This window comes from Anser anser, assembly GCF_964211835.1.
Source record: "Anser anser genome assembly, chromosome: 1".
In the NCBI taxonomy this organism is placed as follows: domain Eukaryota; kingdom Metazoa; phylum Chordata; class Aves; order Anseriformes; family Anatidae; genus Anser; species Anser anser.
In genome coordinates, this window is record NC_139720.1 from 29354972 (window position 1) to 29374401 (window position 19430).

The following is a 19430-nucleotide window of genomic DNA, read 5'->3' on the forward strand; positions in this document are numbered from 1 at the left end:
ATATTTTGAGACCTGCAAAAATGTTATGACAAACCAAAATATTGCATGACATGGATACTTGTACTTGCAAGGATCCTGATTTAATGACCCAAGATGTCCCCTTCCAGTCTTAAATTCATATTTTGATCATATCTGGTCCTGTTTCATGGTCAAACAAACCCAAACTCCAAACATTACAAAACCAGTCCAACTTGCTCCTCTAAATACACTGCCAGGTGTTAAGAATTATAACACATGCATATAATTTTTTCTCTTTGGCTTGAAGTTTAACTACACAGAAGGTTACGCCTATAAAGAAATAGGTTGGGAAAGGATGATCATGATGTTTTGTTTTTTTTTGAAAGCAATACTTAAACAATTTCTACATCTTTACTCATAAGCTATATTTCCTGAAACATGGGATGGGAGGCATAGGAAAGAGCTCTGCTGCCTCAATGGAAGAAACAGATAAGACTGAACAATTTGTTAAATTCAGTATTATAAGTCAGTGAGGAACATTTCATTATTTTAAGTTATAACAACATTAGAAAAAAGGGTCAGATGAAGCCTATATTTAAGTTATTTATAATCAATATCTTCTGGTGAAGTCTGAGCACAAGAAAAAAATTAATTCCCAGGCATCATTCTCTGACAAACGGCAAGTCTCAAAAGCTCGGTCTATATTAGAGAATTAAACAGGTCTGGGACAGTCTCAAGCACTGTCCTGCAGTTTGTTTTTTTTTTTTACTTATTCATTTAACTCTTAGCATACTCCCTTACTATGGTTTTGCTGTATCAGATTCTGCTCTCCCAAGTTACCTCATACTGCTAGGATAGCATGAGCCAGGCACTTACCCCAGTAGACCGTATGATATGGCCACAACGTTTAACATAGATAAAGAAGGGAAAGGTTGGTTATATAAACACAAGTTATATGTGACATTTGCCTTAAAAGTCAGAGAACACGTTATGTTGTATTTTATTTAGTAATACAGACACAGCGGTATGGACTGCACTAGCAGAGGATAGGAATTTTGCAGAGACAGCCCCCTGAGGTCTGTACAAGAAATATATTGTGCTGCCCCAAAGTGGATTACAGAGCTTTAGAAATGAGTACCTCTCAGTATTCCTAAATTTCAGTGGAGGCAATAGAAAGACAGGTTTTTCATAGGGGAAATTGTAACTCGTCCTAAACAAACAGTATTTGTAGGGATATATAAATATATATATAATTCATACATATATATATATATGAATTTTATTGAGTTATTGACCATGAGTAATTAAAATGGTCTATACTGCAAAAAACACTGATGATAAAAATATGGTTGAAGGTCTTATCTATACAACAACAAAAGGATCATTATAACTAAGTTGTTACATTACTAAATCTGCACTATAGTATAAGTAAAGAAAATTCACATAAAATGCTAACGTTAGTATAGGTTTCTCCTCTAGAGGAAAGACAGTAAACCATACTGGTAGTACACGTTTGCAAACATAGCTACAATCACACCACAATTTGTACTACTTACCAACTACTTTAGTTAAAAAGAAAATCTTAGTGTGCATTCTCACAGTAAAAAAAATACCATATTCAGCAAAATTGGTTTATTTTCTAAAATGAAGGCTTACAGTCATAAATAAATGTCTCCTTGCATGGCTGGAACATCTACTAAATACCAGGTGAGCGATCTATCTTAAGCAGTATTAAGACATTAATTTGAGGCACTTTATCTTAGACCTATGTTCAGATCACCTAAATTCTAACTGACCTAGAATGCAGGTGCAGGTGAATCTTCAGCAACCAAAAACTCTTTACCATTTTTGGAACTGCCTGTATATACTTATTTTGGGAAGGCAGGGAACAAGAAATGTGCTTCCAGCTTTTTTTTTTTTTGCTTTTTTTTTTTTTGCCTTTTTTTTTTTTGCTTTTTTTTTTTGTCACTATACATTTTATAATGTGAAAGGCACCTGTAATCCAGGATTATAAATAGCAATTGACAAACATGGAATGAAACTGCAATCAATATTTTTGGAAATACTTTGGGGAGCAGAAATTAGTAAACATGAATGGTCTATAAATATAAAACATTTTGTAGTATTCTAAACAATTCACAGATGGTGGACTGACAAATGCAAAATAAGCAAGGTACTGCACTTAAGATTCTCACAATAGGATGACGATTGTGAAAGAAATGACTGTACAGCTAATAAGCTGAAATCCATAATAGTGTGAGGTATGCTTAGTGACCAAAGGTGTCTGAACAAGAAAAAAAGCCACTGAAACTATTTCTTGTAATGAGGATTTAGTTCCTTGCCATTCTCCAGACAAGCTTTCATAAACACAATGAATCATTTTAGTACACCCCAATCCATTCTTAAAAAAGAATGCACTCTTTCTTATTAGAAAAATGTGCTACTGTAAGCAAACTATAATTATTTTTATTTTGTATTAAACAGTATTTTAATTTTTATATTCATTCATACATAAGGCTTTGAGAAAACAGATTTGTTCTCTTTGCATTTTCTTCTTATTTTTTTAAAGGTACTAACAAGTATCACCTGAAAAAAGTCTCCAATATTCTGCCTATCACACCTTCTTTATTAGGTTGCAAGGATAAAACATTTATGCTTTCTCAGATGTTCTCTGCCTGATAAGCCATAGGTCTAAGATAAAAGTTTCAAAAATGTATTTGCATCCACTGCATATCAGATTAACTTTCCTGTAGGCAATTTTGGAGGTGCTGCTGCAGAATATGTCACAGTTACAATATTTCAGTGACTTTTAAAAAAGAAGTTCTCACCCTTCACAAATATTCACAAGTCTCTTGAAATGAAGCAGTATTTCCCTACCACCCAATTGATAAGCTAGCTATTTAGAGCTATTTAAAGACCTAGTGGATGAGATCCCATGGAACACTGTCCTCAGGGACAAAGGAGATGAACAGAGCTGGTGACTCTTTAAGGATGTTTTCCTTAGAGCACAAGAACTCGTCATCCCCCTGTGTAAGAAAGCAGGCAGGGAGGGCAGACAACCGGCATGGCTGAGCAAGAACCTGCTGGTCAAACTGAGGCACAAGAAGGAAATGCACAGGCAGTGGAAGCAGGGACACGTGGCCTGCAAAGAGCACAGGGATACTGTGCGGATGTGCAGGGATGGCATAAGGAAAGACAAGGCATGGATGGAACTGAGCTTGGCAAGGGATGCAAAGAATAACAAGAAGGGATTCTATAGCTACATTGCTCAGAAAAGAAAGGCCAAAGAGAGCGTATCCCCTCCAATGGATGAGAAGGGTGAACTGGTAACAACAGACACAGAGAAGGCTGAGGTACTCAACAACTTCTTTACCTGAGTCTTCACTGGCAGTCAGGCTTCCATGTCTCTCATTTCCCTGAACCTGCATATGAGGGCTAGGGGAGCAAAGTCCCTCCCACTGTAAGCAAAGAGCAAGTTTGAGACCACCTGATGAAACTGAACAGGTACAAGTCTATGGGGCTTGATGACATGCATCCCAGTGTCCTGAGGATACTGGCTGATGGAGTTGCCAAACCTCTCTACATCATATTTGAAAAGTCCTGGCAGTCAGGTGAAGTGTATGGTGACTGGAAAAAGGGAAACATCGCTCCCATTTCTAAGGGTAGAAAGGGGTATCCAGAGAACTACAGACCTGTGAGCCTCACCGCTGTGCCTGGAAAGATGATGGAACAGATCCTCCTGGAAGCAATGTCAAGGCACATGCAAGACAAGGAGGTGATCTGAGACAGCCAGCATGGCTTCACCAAGGGCAAAGTGTGCCTGACCAGTCTGGTGGCCTTCTATGACGGAGTCACTGCATTAGATGACAAGGGAAGACAGACCGATGTCATCTACTTGGACTTGTGTAAGGCCTTTGACACTGTCCCAGGTGACATCCTGATCTCCAAATTGGGAAGATATGGGCTTGATGGGTGGACCATTCAGTGGATAAGGAGTTGACTTAAAGACCTCACCCAGAGAGTGGTGGACAATGGCTGTATGCCCAGGTAGAGGCAGGTGACAAATGATGTCCCTCAGGGGTCTGTCTTGGAACCGATGTTGTTTAATATCTTTATTAATGACATAGACAGTGGGATCGAATGTACCGTCAGCAAGTTTGCAGATAACACCTAGCTGAGTGGTGCAGTTGGTACAACAGAAAGAAGGGATGCCATCCAAAGGGACCTGGACAAGCTTGAGAAGTGGGCCCACATGAACCTAATGAGGTTCAATAAGTCCAAGTGCAAGGTGCTGCAGTTGGGCTGGGGCAGCCCCAGATAGAAGTACAGAACTCATTGAGAGCAGCCCTGCAGAGACTTGGGGGTTCTGGTGGATGAACTCGACATGAGCCAGCAGTGGGCGCTTGCAGCCCAGAAGGCCAACTGCATCCTGGGCTGCATCAACAGAGGAGTGGCCAGCAAGGCGAAGGAGGTGATTGTGCCTCCATATTCTGCCCTTGTGAGGCTCTACTTAAGGGTATTGCATCAAGGTCTGGAGCCCTCAGCACAAGAAAGATGTGATCCTGTTAGAATGTGTCCAGAGGAGGGCCACAAAGATGATCAGTGTACTGGAGCACCTCTCCTGTGAAAAAAGGCTGAGAGAGCTGGGGCTGTTCAGCCTGAAGAAGAGAAGGCTCCGGGGAGACCTCACTGCGACCTTTCAATATTTAAAGGGATCTTATAAAAAAGATGGAGAGCAACTTTTTGCTCGTTCAGATAATGACAGTACAAGGGGGAATGGTTTTAAAATAAAAGAGGGGAGATTTAGATTAGAGGTTAGGAGGAAATTCTTCACTCTGAGAGTGGTGAGGCACTGGAACACTTAGGAGCTAATACAGAGCCACAAAATTAAATTTCCTTTTGAAAGCCATTGTGACCAACAAAGGTTGTACCAAAGTCAGTGCAGTCCGAGCAAAAGTGGTCTGAGCAGACCAATGCATTTAGATTGAATTAGCCATTTAGACTGAATTCAATAGCTTTGCTGCCCATTATTAAATCATAGGAGGTATTACAGAGGACATAGGTAACTGCTTTCCCAGGTCAGGATGCCTCTAAGCATACTCTAGCAGCCATCCCGATGCACCAAAACTGAAAACCAAAGTGGAGGACTGAAATTACCTGAGCTTGCCTCTAGAGCTAGGTGAGGCCAAAGACCAGACAATTCGTTTGCCTGAGACTTGGCCTTCTAACAGTGAGATACAAAAGGTATTTGGGCAATTTGAATCTGACCCCAAGCCCTGAACTCAAAGGGACTAGGAGATTCTTCTGCGCTTAAGGACCCAGAATTCACCGGATATATCACCAAGTAAAAATGTGCTATTCGCGAGTTCAAATTCAAGAATGAGGATAGCACTGTCTGAGGTACTATGGCAAGAAACAATGAACACACAATCCAAGAATAACGAGTTGTAGTCTAGACCTTTTGTTTTCTCAGTTACAGAATACATTTTAGACATGGAACAAAACATTTGTGCCATAACTATGTAAAGAATCCAGTGGTAAACCTCTAAATCAAAACCTAAGTAATAGAGATGATTCATGTATTGGTATAACTAAACTGTAAAAAAGAAGTATTTCAGGTTTTGATATTTACCATATGATGTTTTGCAAAATACTGAGTTTTGAACTGAGTTTTAATGATGTTTTTGTTCACCCCCAAAATGGCACTTGTGTTGATGTATTATCAGAAGAGTATTATTTATAAACTCTTCTCAAATACAGGGAGGTAAACAAGCGTACTTATTTGAATCAACATTAAAAATACAGAATACTTATTCCTAATTTAGCTTTATTTCAACTGTTCATGATCTTGCTATAGTTTCTAGATAAAATGGTAGCCATAGCAACTGCATATCATATATCAGATAGAAATCGGTATTAAATCCATCCACCATACACAAAAATGTTAGTATTGAGCTAAGAAAAAGAAAAACAAACTCAAGACTATTTGTATGTCAAATTTGTCACATTGAGAAGCTGAATTCATCTACATTACTTCAGCAGATTATGTTTCATGTACAAGGCACTGTTGCAACGTGTCACTCTGATGATCAAAGTTCAGACCTGAGCCCTCTCAACAATAAAGGGTAACAGCTGAGGTGCAGAGCTTCCCTTAATTAGAGAGCTGCAGGACAAACTGCTTCCATCTCCACCAAGTGACCATTTTACTAAAAAATAACTTTACTTATGTAAAACCGTTGTCAAATAATCATATACATTCAATCTCAGTGAGGATAGACATTAAAAATAAAAACAACATAAAACAAAACTGGTTTTACCTAATTCTGTTCTCAATAAACAACTGCTGCAATTTCAGTTTCAATGATATATGACTATATTTAAGGCCAGCATAGTGGTAGATGCAGTTTACCATAAATATTTCATTTTCTGAACAGAAACTCTCAGTCATGGGAAGCATGAAAATAAAAGTCAGCTTAAACAGAGCAGTTTCTGAGACTGTTCTCAAGGCACAAAAGGACAGTATTTTTACCTAGCTTTATAAAATGACTTGTTACCGCTCTCTGGCATATGCAAACTAACTGGTTCTTAAACCCATGCTAGTGTAACAGCTTGGCTGGGCTTTTTTTAGTAACGTTATTCCTATGGGAGATCAGTAGCACTCATTGTTCCACTTTGCACCCCTGTTGTGCCTTTTAGCACAACAGAGAATTACCAGGAGCATTAACAGTTATTCCATTTCTGAACTTCCATTTTAAGCTATCAATTAAGCAGCTTTTAGTTAAAGAGTGTGTTTTTTTCTCAAACAAATAAACTCTCTCACAAAGCATTTTACACAGTTAGCCGGTTATACAAAAACCTTCCCTGAAGCAAGACTCAGTATCTCAAAAATTGAAAGACCAGAACTGGAGAGGCTCACAGCCTTATTTCATCACTCACTACATTTGTTTAATCACAAAGTGATGATCTAACTGAATTTACTGAAATATAGAGAAACCACACTGAAAAAGCAGCAGATTAACAGAACACCTTTGTTTTTCCCATTCTTCTTTTTTTGTGTGTGTGCATTTCTAATCACAATGCGCATATGTACTGTATAGGACACAGTCCTATACAGTAAGGAGCAACACACAGAAATTTCAAGCTATCTAGTAAATGAATTCAAATACTCCAGGTGTATGTGTTAGAAGTCCATTTACACGAGTTAAAATATTGGTTTCAGGAAGCATCTCATTAATTTGAAGTCACACTGAAATATTTTATGTTACTTTTGTGCTTAAAATTAAGCATGTTCTTCAGTATCACTCCTTCACAGTTTTGTCTTGAAACCTAATCACCCAGTTTGCTTAGCAAGATCCTTTGATATCATATTTTCAATTCCCATCCAGTGAGGTGACTTTATTCCTTTAGCTTTAAAGAATGATTAATTACATTTCATATACTTCATCACCATTCGTCATGTTGGTACCATAGAAACTGATGTTTTATCTGCCCAAAATATTACATAATAATGTAGATACTGCATAAAAAGTAATTTCTGACAGAAAAGGTTTATCTTGCTGTTCGAATACCATGTTCTGTATTCTAAGGTTTGCTTGCAAGAAGCATTCCAAAAATTAATTATTCATGTAGTAAAAGAAGTTTAACCTTCAGTAAACCAGCCTGAGGTTTGCCTGAGGGATTTTTCAAATTCTCATTTTGTGTGTTTCATATAGATGCTGATCAAATTTCTCACCTGCAAAAATATTTATGATATAATATTGTCTCACGCCAAGTAATTTGCATCTAATACAAAGTTGAAAAGTCCTATGGCTCCTTCTTAAAATATAAAGGAAGGGAGAAGAAAATCTAATATTGATTGATCCTCAGTTATTTCAAAGTATACTTTCTTTCTGATACTGAAATGTGTCAGGAGGTGATAAAACAAACCCAGGTTTGACACTTTATCGATCAGGTGTTTTACCCTGTGAACTGCAAGAGTATGTAGAACTGTTCCCTGATGCTGTATTTTTATGTGCACACACACACTGCTCAGTAGCCACGAATCTATATTTCTTAGTATTTTTAATTTTAACTTTAATGATATTGTTCCATTTAACTCTAACTCCTTTTTCTCCTCAAAACTCAAATACCATATTTAGACATGCTGACAGAAAGAAAAGACGCTCCCAGTTCTTCTGGTTCAGCTTCCACCCATCCTAATTTTGCAAGTATTCTTTCAGTCAACTCTAAAATAATTTTAGCTTTTGAAAATATTGTCTGCTACAGTGGTATATCAAAATGACTGTTTTGGGGGGGCTGGCATTCTTTCATCATTGATATTATCCCAACTTCTCAGAGGATAATCAGTTCAAATTTCAATGCCTCAATCACATCAGTACATCCTGGGAAATCACTGTAAGCTTCCTTTTGATTTCAAACTATAATAATAGTTCCTTTGGTCCCTTTAAAGGATTACATTCACTGTAAAATCTACACTGGAATCCTTCCTCTGAAGAACAGCTGTTTTCAGAGAACGGCTCTGATAGTGAGAAAGCACTTAACCAGGCAGATAACAGTGAGTAAAATGTAGTTCAGAATTTAGATAATGATGGTCAAAAATCAGATAATTCAGTACGGTACTTCACCTGTTGCAATATATTGCCTATTCTTGCTTTATTCTATGCAGGTTTTTACACATTTGTCACAATAGTGTCTGAATGCCTTCCAGTAGTACACATAGCAATGTGACTAACATCTGTCACATGTTGTTGTTCCCTTACCTTCTCCCTGGGGAGAACTGTATGTGCTGAGGAACATTCTGCTTCAGTAAGGCTTGATTATTTTTAACCAAGCACTAGTAGTTACTGCAGGAAGGATGAGAAATTGTAATTAAGTGGGTATGGAATTATGACTAAAATGTGATCCAGAAACAAAGCTTTTACTTTAACACTCTACAGTATGAGAAGATTAGATCAAATAAAAACTCAAGAATCAAAACCATCTGAGGTCCATTTCAGCATAAACATTTTCATTTCAGTTCCAGTTTCAGCATAAACAGCGGCTGAGCAAAGATATGCATGTGCTTAAACTAAAGCCTAATTTGGTTTCATGTTTTCTCTCATTAAACACAGCATGAGAAGTCAAACAAACTGAAATATCTATACCTTGTCATGGTATTATTTTTTTTCTAAAGGCTGCAGGCCCCCTTTTGCCCTAAGATTAGTTATGATGCCCCCCTCCCTCCCCCCATTCCCCTTATGATTAAAGCACGGACATGAGAAGGATTCAGCCTGGGGCTGTGGTCTAAATCAACAGTGGTTCTCTTCTGCTACTCCACAGTACTCCACAGAAGAGTTCTGACGTAGAGTACTCTGTAAAACAAAGCATAGCAGCAGACTCGGTTTGTTCCATCCTGAAGGTAATGATTATTTTGCAGAACCTTTCTGGTGTGGAGATTGAAGATGTAAAGATGCCCCTGGAGCACACGGAATACTTACAGAGCACCATCTAGCAGGTTCTTGTTAGCAGAGACAGGTCTGGTCAAAACCAATATACATCTGCCTGGCGTGTACCAAGAAACACAGTGACACTTTTCCAATATAAAGAGGAGTATCTGTTACGACATTTTTACTTAAAAAGTAATATCCCAGACCAATTCTGGATGCTTTGTATTTTATGTAATCCTGGTGTTTCTAGCCACAACTGTTCCAGCAGAAATTGTGTTCCCTGTGTGACTGTGCCACTATTGGCAAGCCTACATCAGTAAACTCCTTTCTTACATGATGGTGTCACTCAAAGTATGTCTGCACCATGAATTCTTCTATGATTTTGTACACACAGCTCTCCAGCTACTTCAAGTACTTGCAGAAATTAAGCTCTGCAACTCCATGCTCAGTATAGGCTAGTGATGCAAAAAGATACTTGTCACCTGGATTTTCATGTTGTTTTTTTTTCCAGTACCGAAACTCGGTAGCTTGAAAATGGCTTTAACAGATCTCCATTACATACCCATGTCAACACATGTAAGAGGAAAAGTTTTTCGTTTAGATAGATAATTTTTAGGTATAGAAATGTAAATCTGCAAATGTTTCTCAGTCAAAACATCATTTTCTCCCACTCCAAAATATTTTACATAATAATATATTTTCCACAAATATATGTAGGTTATTTTGATTATTGCACCACTACTTAGAAGCGAGTCAAAGTGTTGCTTCCATATAACTAATACAAAAGACTAGATAAATGATTTCTAGGAAATCAGCAATAGTTAAATGAATAAAATCGAACACTAATAGAAATTAAATGTTAGAACATGAAATTCATACTACAATTACTCACAGGGTTTGCAGGGTCCAACCAGACAGCTTTATTAGCATCATCTATTGCTTCTTTCCAATCTTACAGAATAAATGAGATAAAGCAACAAATAAAAGTATGGACATTTTTCTTATGATTAGACACATTTCACAATTAAATCAGAACATTTAATATTTACAATAACATTTCCTTTGTTCTGTCTGGAAGTATCTTCTAAAAGTTTTAGCTGAGTTGACTTGATGTCACCTCAGGTTATCTTCCCAAATGGAGGGGGGTATTTGCTGAGGAGTTATGTCAGACAATTATTCTTTCAAAAGATCTTTCTTACTTGCCTTTTTTTTTTTTTTTGCTATGCATTCAGAAGCAAATTCAGGATAAAATTATAACCTACTCTGTGATGCTTGTAGTGCATATACTACAGAATTGTCATGCTGGTCCTGTAGTCCAGAACCATGAGATTAAGGAGGGATATTCTAAATTAAACTTCATGAAAATATGGTATTCTTTTAGTAATTAAATCCAAAGTGAAGTTACTTTTGTTTGTGTTTGCTTTTTTTCTAAAATCTTAGGCTTTTAATGGCACTTTTATGTAAGCTTTTCGTAGTATTAAAAAAATATATATATATTTCTTTTTGGTTTAGAAGTCTAAATGGAATATCAATGTTCAAAATAGTCATCAACAGGATCAAAAACATACTTGAAATATATTCACAGAGGGGGGAACCGGAAATTCTAAGTTGCTTTGGAAGCTCTATCTGTGACTCAAATATTATTCAAGATGTCTAATAAGACAGATCTGTGGATTACAAGCATGCATCAAAATATGTAGGAACTGTGGTCTAGAAACAGAAAAATCTTGTTATACAAAAATAAATAAGCAAATAAATATATAAATCTAATAATAGACAAGAGATACTTCTCTTTTTAAGAGGCTGGTAGGAGAAAATTTGTTTATTGCAGAGTACCATATGCAAAGAGAAATGTAGTGAGCATTGTTGTAAAGGTCCACTTCCAGAAATATTGATATTTCTGACACTACTTCACGATCAGTTGTAATATGAAGCTGTAACTTCAAAATTATTCCACAGCAGTAAGCTATGACCTAGTTGAGAAACCACCACAAATGGATTAAACATATAGTTTGTGGCTGAATAGGTGAATCTCTTGACAAACATCCCTGAAGGCTCAGATTCAATGCTCAGTAGGTTACTTCTCTTCAAAAGAGGCAGTAGTCTAAAAAGGAAAAGTAATAAAAGAAAGAGAAAGAAGAGAGCTTTGGATGAGAGACAGCAATTATTAAAGTCCACAATATTACTGTGGAGAAAAGCACAGAATTCTTTGGAAGAAATACTGAAAATGACTACGTACTGCTTATTCTTAATTTAGTATAGCACAACTACCCAAACTAAATACTTTTATTTAACTGAGTAAGCTGAACTTACATAACAGGTTGCAGCAAAATATTTGACATAAACCAACACCAAACCATCTACATTCTCTCATTCTTTTTATATTTTCAAAGAACACCGTTTCATGATATGAAATGTTTCACAGAAACTCTGTTCTGGCATAATACAGTACTGCAGAACAGTATTTGAAAGCTGAACAGTCAATATATAGAAAATTAGTCTCCTTCAAATTGTAAGAACTTTAAGGGAAAACATTGCATCACTCATTTGAAAGCTGTATTACCTGTTCCTAGGCAATATTAAAATATAAAAAATATAACAATAAAACCAGCCGAGTATTAGTAAGTAATGTTCTAAGACAATAAGCTTTTATATGTTATGTTGGAATAAATCAGTACATACAAAAAAGGCAACATCCAACAGCATTTATTTTAATACCGTAGCATTAATAATATAATAGTAATAATGTAATAGTAACAGTATAATGGGCATTATACTTTTATGTGTGATGTTTAATTTATTTTGCAGAAATAATTTTTTAATGAAAAGATCATATTTTTTAAGTATTTTCTATTATATAGATTTATACACATTAAAAACCTACAGATTGATAAAAATTCCTTTTCAGATTAACTGTTTTCACGGTGTATCCTAAAGTCATACTTTAATTCCCCTGCAGGTCAGCAGAGGAACAATATCTTGGAATATCAATAAGTATTAATTACTGATGAAGAATTTACTGTGAATCAAGAAGCCCACTAGGCTACCCAGCTGTCCAATTCACTCTGCACTCAGAGTACAAAGTGGGCTAAGACCCCTGTTGAACCTAAACAACAACACTGCTGCATGTGAATGAAAGTCAGATAAAATATTTTTAGTACTTAATTTCCCTACTTTTCCAACATCTTGACTGTGGTAAACATAGAATCAGGAAATAAAGAACAAATACATCCCCACAAGCTTATTTTTATACCTGGAATGTCAATATTTGATACTAAATTTAACCAAAGTCCTAGAGAATCTTGCTACTTTTCACATATGCATGTGCTCTTTGAGAAAGTGCTGGTGTTTGGAGGACAGATCTGGAGTCACAGCCAACTTGCTATGCTCTCTGAAGAAAAAGACAGGATCATGAACTATAAAGTTATGATATAAGCACCAGCATTACACTACATCCAATATCGTTACACCAAATAAACATTGTCATTACAAACTTAATGATATTCTTGAGACATCCACATTAGCACCATTGGTCTTCTATTTATTTCAAATTACTGTTTTTATTTACCTCAGCAGGGCTCTATACGATTACTCCCCAGACTGTTCAGACTCCTATGGGGATGATTTATGCTGTCATTCCTACATAATGTTTCCCATAATTGTACTGTGTTTAAAAAACATTAGAACCCAAGGGGCTAGACAAGGAGTTATAACATTAACAGCATGCTCGTATAAATCAATTTACTCCCTTGGAGGGAAAAAAAAGAAAAAAAAAAAAGAAGTTAATAAGATTACAGAAAAAAAACCTGCAAAGCCAATGCAAACTTACCATTATCAGCATGTTTAATCAATAAGTATAAATGCACCACAGATAAATTCCAGAAATGAAAACATAAAGAGGGATCCGTTTCCACATATATGTTACTATATGCTATTGACTTTAATAAACATTAATCATAAAATTAGGAAAAATAACACTTTATCGAAAAGATTCAATCCTACAAGCTGGTGAGCACCCCAAAAGTTCTAAATGTACCACATTTTACAAGAGTTCTCGGAGTTGTGTAAGATCAACCTAATATTAGCAGTGGATATAATTTCATAACTACATAATTTCAAAAAAAATCAAGTATATTGGAAGGATCAAGATGTTACCCATGATTTCAGAAACACTGACCATTAAGGAGAAAACGTACTTATAGGGGTTATTTGGGTAGAGAAACAGAGAAATTCAGCCTTTCCTTTCCATTACCTAACAAAATACCTGATTTTACAAAAAAAAAAAAAAAATCAACACCTCACAAGTCAATTTTTAATATGCTTAATGTAATGTGCAAGCATAAGATAACCTAATATATTCAGAAGATGGATTATTTGTAGCTCAGTCCGATCTGAGCCTCTAAATGTAGTATTGTTTATTGCATTCACTGATCTAATTTTACTGTACTGTAACTTTATTCTAAGATGCAGCTGTCACTCAGTTTAGAATAAATTTAATGTGATAAAAATGACAAAACTAAAACAGGACAATGTATATTAAAAAACGCTGTTTTGATATACTCCCTGATCAAAAATGCAGCAGTTCACTAAACCTATGATATTCTTCTCCCCACAAAAGAGTGCGTTATTATGCAACATACATACCGTAAAATTCCACTGCAGATTTACCTTAGGGATAAATGAAACTTCTGTTGCTTTAGTGAGTTCATCCAAAGCCTCTTTATGGCAACTCTGTTTTTGCAAGGCTACAGATAGATGACAGCAAGTTTCAAATAACTGAAACATATGACCAGAATCACAAATTAGTTTTTGGAGTTTTAGCCTTGGTTAAATTCATTTTATCCTAATGAAAACTACTTTGACTGTTTTTCCTGTGCAGCCATTATATATGGACAGATTCTTATTTCCATAAAGCAGTGTGCTCTATAGGATTAAGTGGTAAAGTGGCACTTTACAGGAGCTGAAAATCTAACACTTTGGTCACTAGTTAGTGAACAATAGAACTTGAGGCTGATATGAGAACTATGTTATTATTTCACATTACAATGTCTTCTACTAAGCAAGAAGATGTTTCATAACTGACAAATTAATTTTAAGTTCTGCAAAGTTATCACAATACTAAGCCACAAAAATATATTTATTTCAGACTTGTAAAAAAAAAAAAACAAAACCACCAGCATTTTGAATTCCAATATCAAATGACACATAAGTTGCAAATTGGACTGGTTAGGTAACCAGGGGTATTATCATGGAGAAATTTTGGCATCTAAGAAATAAGTAGGTATGCAACTGATCAGAAACTATTGAAAAAAAAAATCAAGTTGTTCAACATGAAGTATTTCATTTAAGCAGCTATTATGAAACTGCAAAATCTGGAAAATCCAGACAACATACTGCAAGACAACTTATCTGTGTATTAAAAGCCTACAAGCACAGACACCATAGCAATTGTAAAATTTATTGGGGGGAACTGCAATAGAGGCAGGAGCTCTGGGTGTCCCACCTTAAACTTGCAACAAAATTATAAATCACAAACCTTACTAACTCCCTCATGAACAGGAAGACCAGTAACTGGAGCCTGGCTGTTGACTGAAATGCAATCAGACTTCAACACCTTTAAAAGATGGGGGGTATGGTGAAGGTGAAGACTTCATAGGAAATCTGAGAAGTAACATGAAATTTAGTCTTCACACTTTTTGAATTTGTAGCTAAGACTTTTAGGATTTTCTCTTGCGCACAGGAGGTGTATACTACACATTTATACCAACTTTGGGCACAATAGCATTAATCGGTCAGACTAAAATTCTGCTTCTTTTCTTCTGGTGACCCAAACCACGCATTCTCCCAAATTTCCTAGCAGCTCTCCAGGATGTCATCAGTCAAACACATAATTCAATTCCATGATACTTGGCTAGCATGTCATGTTCCCATGCTTAGGAACAAACAGATTGGCAGAGAAATATTCCCTGAACAAAAATTTACAAGTAAAAGGTTTCTTTGTCATTTTCACTTTAATCTCCAATATGGGGAACAGCACATGGCACATATTTTTTCTCTTTCTCTCATTCTATGGCATCTTGTACCATGTACATTTCTGGTCTTTTACACTAAAGCTCTTGAATGTTTTGTAGCTTACAATCTGAAAAGGACAGATTCTAGTAAACTGTGCTGGGTTTTCGTGTAATGTGGACTTGGCACCTATTCAGGCAAGTTGAATTTGATGATGAAAGAACAGGGCTGAAAGGGCACAAACATTTCTAAAATTCTGATAGTGATCAAATTAAGGCTGGATCCAAAGCTCCATTGAGAGGAGAAGCAGTCCCTCCATTCAGAACAAGAAACAAATCCACTAATATTTTGTGAAGTACCCCTTGCTCAGTATTTTTCCGTTCAAATTCCAGAACTATGAGCCAGCTTCCCTCCTGTGACCACATGTAAGTTAGGAGTACTAGACTTCACAAAGGAATCCATTTTCTTTGCCATCACGTGTGTTTTGTTCACTGAGTTCACTTTAAGGTTATTGAGGTCATTGTTGATTTTTGTGTGTTTGTTTGGTTTTGGTTGGTTGTTATGTTTTTTGTTGTTGTTTTGATTTGTTTTTGAGGAGGGAAGCATTTGGGAAACTTCCCAGAGGGAAGCTTCCAAATTTTATGTAATGAAAGCTGCAGATTTTTTGCAAGCATGTGGCCAAATATGACAATAGGGACTTCCTATTCTCTGGTCTCTTGCTACACAAAGCAGAAATAGTAAACTTTAAACAATCTTCTCTACCTGTTACTATTACTCATTTTCTGTGCTTTAATACCTGTGTTCTAATATATTAATATAATATTGATACTGTAATACTGAAATAAGTTATTAAAATGAAGTTATCCTGTTCTGGATATTAGATCAAAAAATGTTTATTCATTTAACTGAGAAAATAATAAATACATCAGGAGACCTTGATACTTGGTGCACAAATTCAGTAAGTTATTTGTTTTCTAAATCAACAAAGCTGTTGTCTGTTGGACATGGAGCACAATGATGGACTGCAGGGAGCCCTTGGGAGAAAGCTGAGATGCCAAGTTAAGGTATTTCTGAAAGCTACAACACAGGCAGGGGATATCTGGTGCCAGAATTTTCTCACATTCTTTCAGTCAGCTCAGTTTTCTGTTGTGTATTTGTAAATGAAGTGAGTGATTTAACTTCATACATTTGTCTCTTCTTTCTTTTGATACTTTCTTCCAAATAATACTTGGCTTAATTTCCCTGTGGCCTTTCCACTGCATATCAGATGGTATCAGCTGGTATTATAGGAAATCAGTGTACTTTCCTTCTGCTCCTCCTCTGCATGATGGTATTAAAAATTTGGCTTGAATAAGATTGTAATTCTGAACAACCATAAGCATTACATTGATCTGTGCCTGTTTCAGACTAGAAAATGCTCCATCTTTAAAAAAATAATAAAAAAATTTTAAAAAATAGTACAAGACTAGGAAACAACTAGCACATGTCGATCACTTACTTTTTCTAAGTCAGTATGTTGGCTGTATAAACTTTCCACCATGAAGAAAGAAGGTAAATCACATGAATGAAACAGATCTGACATTTATTCTAGTTTTTTCATAGTAGGATTTGAATATCTTCCCCAACCAGTTTTAAAGTTTGAATCCATTTATTCCATTAAAAATTAAATCCATGGTCCAATTCCTTGGAAAATACAATTGTTCAGTTAACAATGTAGTTTTGTAATTCCTGGCATCTGACTTTCATTAAAAATAATAAAAAAATAAATAAAAATTAAGTACAACTTAACATGAAGATAAATAACAGATAATTGGTCTGGATAATTTAAGGGACAGATGTTATAGTTTAAAAGCTTATTTTAGACCATTTCAGTGAATTACATTTGCTTAATCATGTGTACTTCAAAAATATTCTCTACATTTTACTTTGAAGAGAAGAAAAAAACTCAACATGCTGTTCACACACTCATTGGTTCTGGCAAAGTCATGAGTGTATTGAATCTCTTGTCCTTGTACACATTTATCTCTGTAAACAAACTACATCCTGGGTGTGTCTGAGACACTGCAGGGTCTGCTTACAGATGTGTCAGCAACACAAAAAAAATAAAATAAAAATAAGAGTTTGGTACTACAGAAGTACAATTCAAAACCCCATATGCAGAGAAGGACAGTTTGAGAATACATCTAAGGTATCTAATGACTGACTGCAGCCAAAAGGGGCAGTCCCACCACCTTTCCCAGTCTGGACAGTCAAGCACCAAGCTGACATTTATCTGACACCATGGAAAGGCAGTTTGTGGAGCCAGTTGGCTGGAAAATCTGAACCAGCTCACTGCAGGATCAGGTAAGCACCAGCACATGAGAGACAACTGGAGAACAACTGAAAATCCACAATCCTATTACCTCTGCAGAGTTAATGTTCCTGAGCTAGCTTTTACCTACATGGCAAGCAGAGACTAAAGTATTCTCCTAAGAGCTGGCAGTTACAAATGCTATTACCAAGAACACAGCAGGGTTATTATTATTTTTTTTTAAATCACAGTGAGAGATATTTAGTCATGAAAGCAGGCCTGTAGTATGTGGGAGAGCAATATGGAAATCCCTTTTGAGCATTAAGATGTTCAGACACATCTTCCATCCTCTAAAATAGTATCCTACCCATCAGGCTCTATTCAGGGCAATAGAGGAGAAAAACATCCACAACTTGCAATTTTCAGTGCCTAAACTTGCAGACCTTAATCATAAGCACATGAATAAAAAAAAAAAAAAGAATAAAAAAATAATAATTCAGTTGGCCAGACTAGAAACTATAAAACACAGTAAGCCAGTTCTAAACTATTAGCCCATTTAAGTTCAGAATAAAACCACTGAAATAGCAAAATACAAGTCCTTTCAGACTTGTACTGTAGAACACATGACAATCTAACTCATAACACAATGACATTGTTTGAAAAATAACCTTCATTTTAGCTGTAATTTTCCTGTCCATAGGTGCTAGAACTACCTTCAAAAGAGGTAGTTAAAATAGAATTAATAAAAAGTGAACAGTTGTGTACAGCAGCTACTTTTAAAGATTAAAATCATTTTGCCTCTATCAAAGGCAGGATCTGTAGGACAGTCACCTTACCCCAAATTGTAATGTAGGTCTTGAGAGGTTGAGAGCACAGAAGCAGGCTGCTGTAAAACATGACAGCAATTTGCCTTGGAGCAAAAGTGGTAGCCAGTAATGACAGTCTATTTTATGCCCCAGTGACTGAAGAGGTGGTTAAGTTAAAAAAAAAAAAAAAAAAAGCTATATCATGGTTAACAGAGACTCTAAGACCTGAACTTCAGCATAGAGAGGACAACAAAAACCTATTGCTAGGTTCTTTGAATTATCTTTTCTGTAGTCCATTCTTATTGTTCTCACAGAGAACAAAAGAAAACAGGCAAGTTCAAATGTTTTATGTTTTTTGCAATATTCTGGGATCAGTGCTTTCCGTACTTAAGCAAAGACATGGCTTAAATGGAATGAGTATTCAAAACTCATTTCCAAGTAAAAAGTATTAGTTAAGTAATTTATTTTCCAACAGAAGCTTAGGGGAAAAAAAATAAAATCATGGACTCCATATAAACGAGGAGAAAGATTTTTTGTTCCAGTTCTAAGTTGCTGACTGAAAAGCTGATAAATCTGTAAGTATATTTTTAATAAAATTCTCTGGTGAGACTACAGGTAAATCCATAAAGAGGGTATGGTCACTAAAACCTACACATCCAGCAAGCCACAACGGCAGTGGTAGAGGTGCTCTTTTCATCGTTGCTCTTGAACCAGTACAAGTGTGCAACAAATCTCAATTCATGAAATCAGAAGTGGAGATGGGATGACTGTGACTCCCTAATTAATGGTTAGCAGAGCCATTTTGGAAGGTGGGCTCATGGGTGTTCTCATTGCTGTTAAAACTTTTATGTATTTTATATTAAATAATGTTTTGATATAAGCAAGGATAAGTAGATGTATAGAGAAAAAAATTGTAATATCATCCGTCTAGGAGAGGACCCT

At 36.0% G+C, this 19430-nt stretch overlaps 1 long non-coding RNA gene across 2 annotated transcripts; it reads right to left on the bottom strand.

Moving 5' to 3' along the window:
• Positions 1-10153: 10153 nt before the first annotated feature.
• LOC310896907 lies at positions 10154-18703 on the bottom strand. 2 transcript variants are annotated; one of them, XR_014581911.1, is made up of 4 exons: positions 18519-18703; positions 18351-18395; positions 14028-14159; positions 10154-11487 (listed from the first exon to the last, which is right to left on the bottom strand). It is a non-coding gene; the product is annotated as an uncharacterized lncRNA (long non-coding RNA). The 2 variants fall into 2 exon arrangements; XR_014581910.1 differs by lacking the exon at positions 18351-18395.
• Positions 18704-19430: the final 727 nt, after the last annotated feature.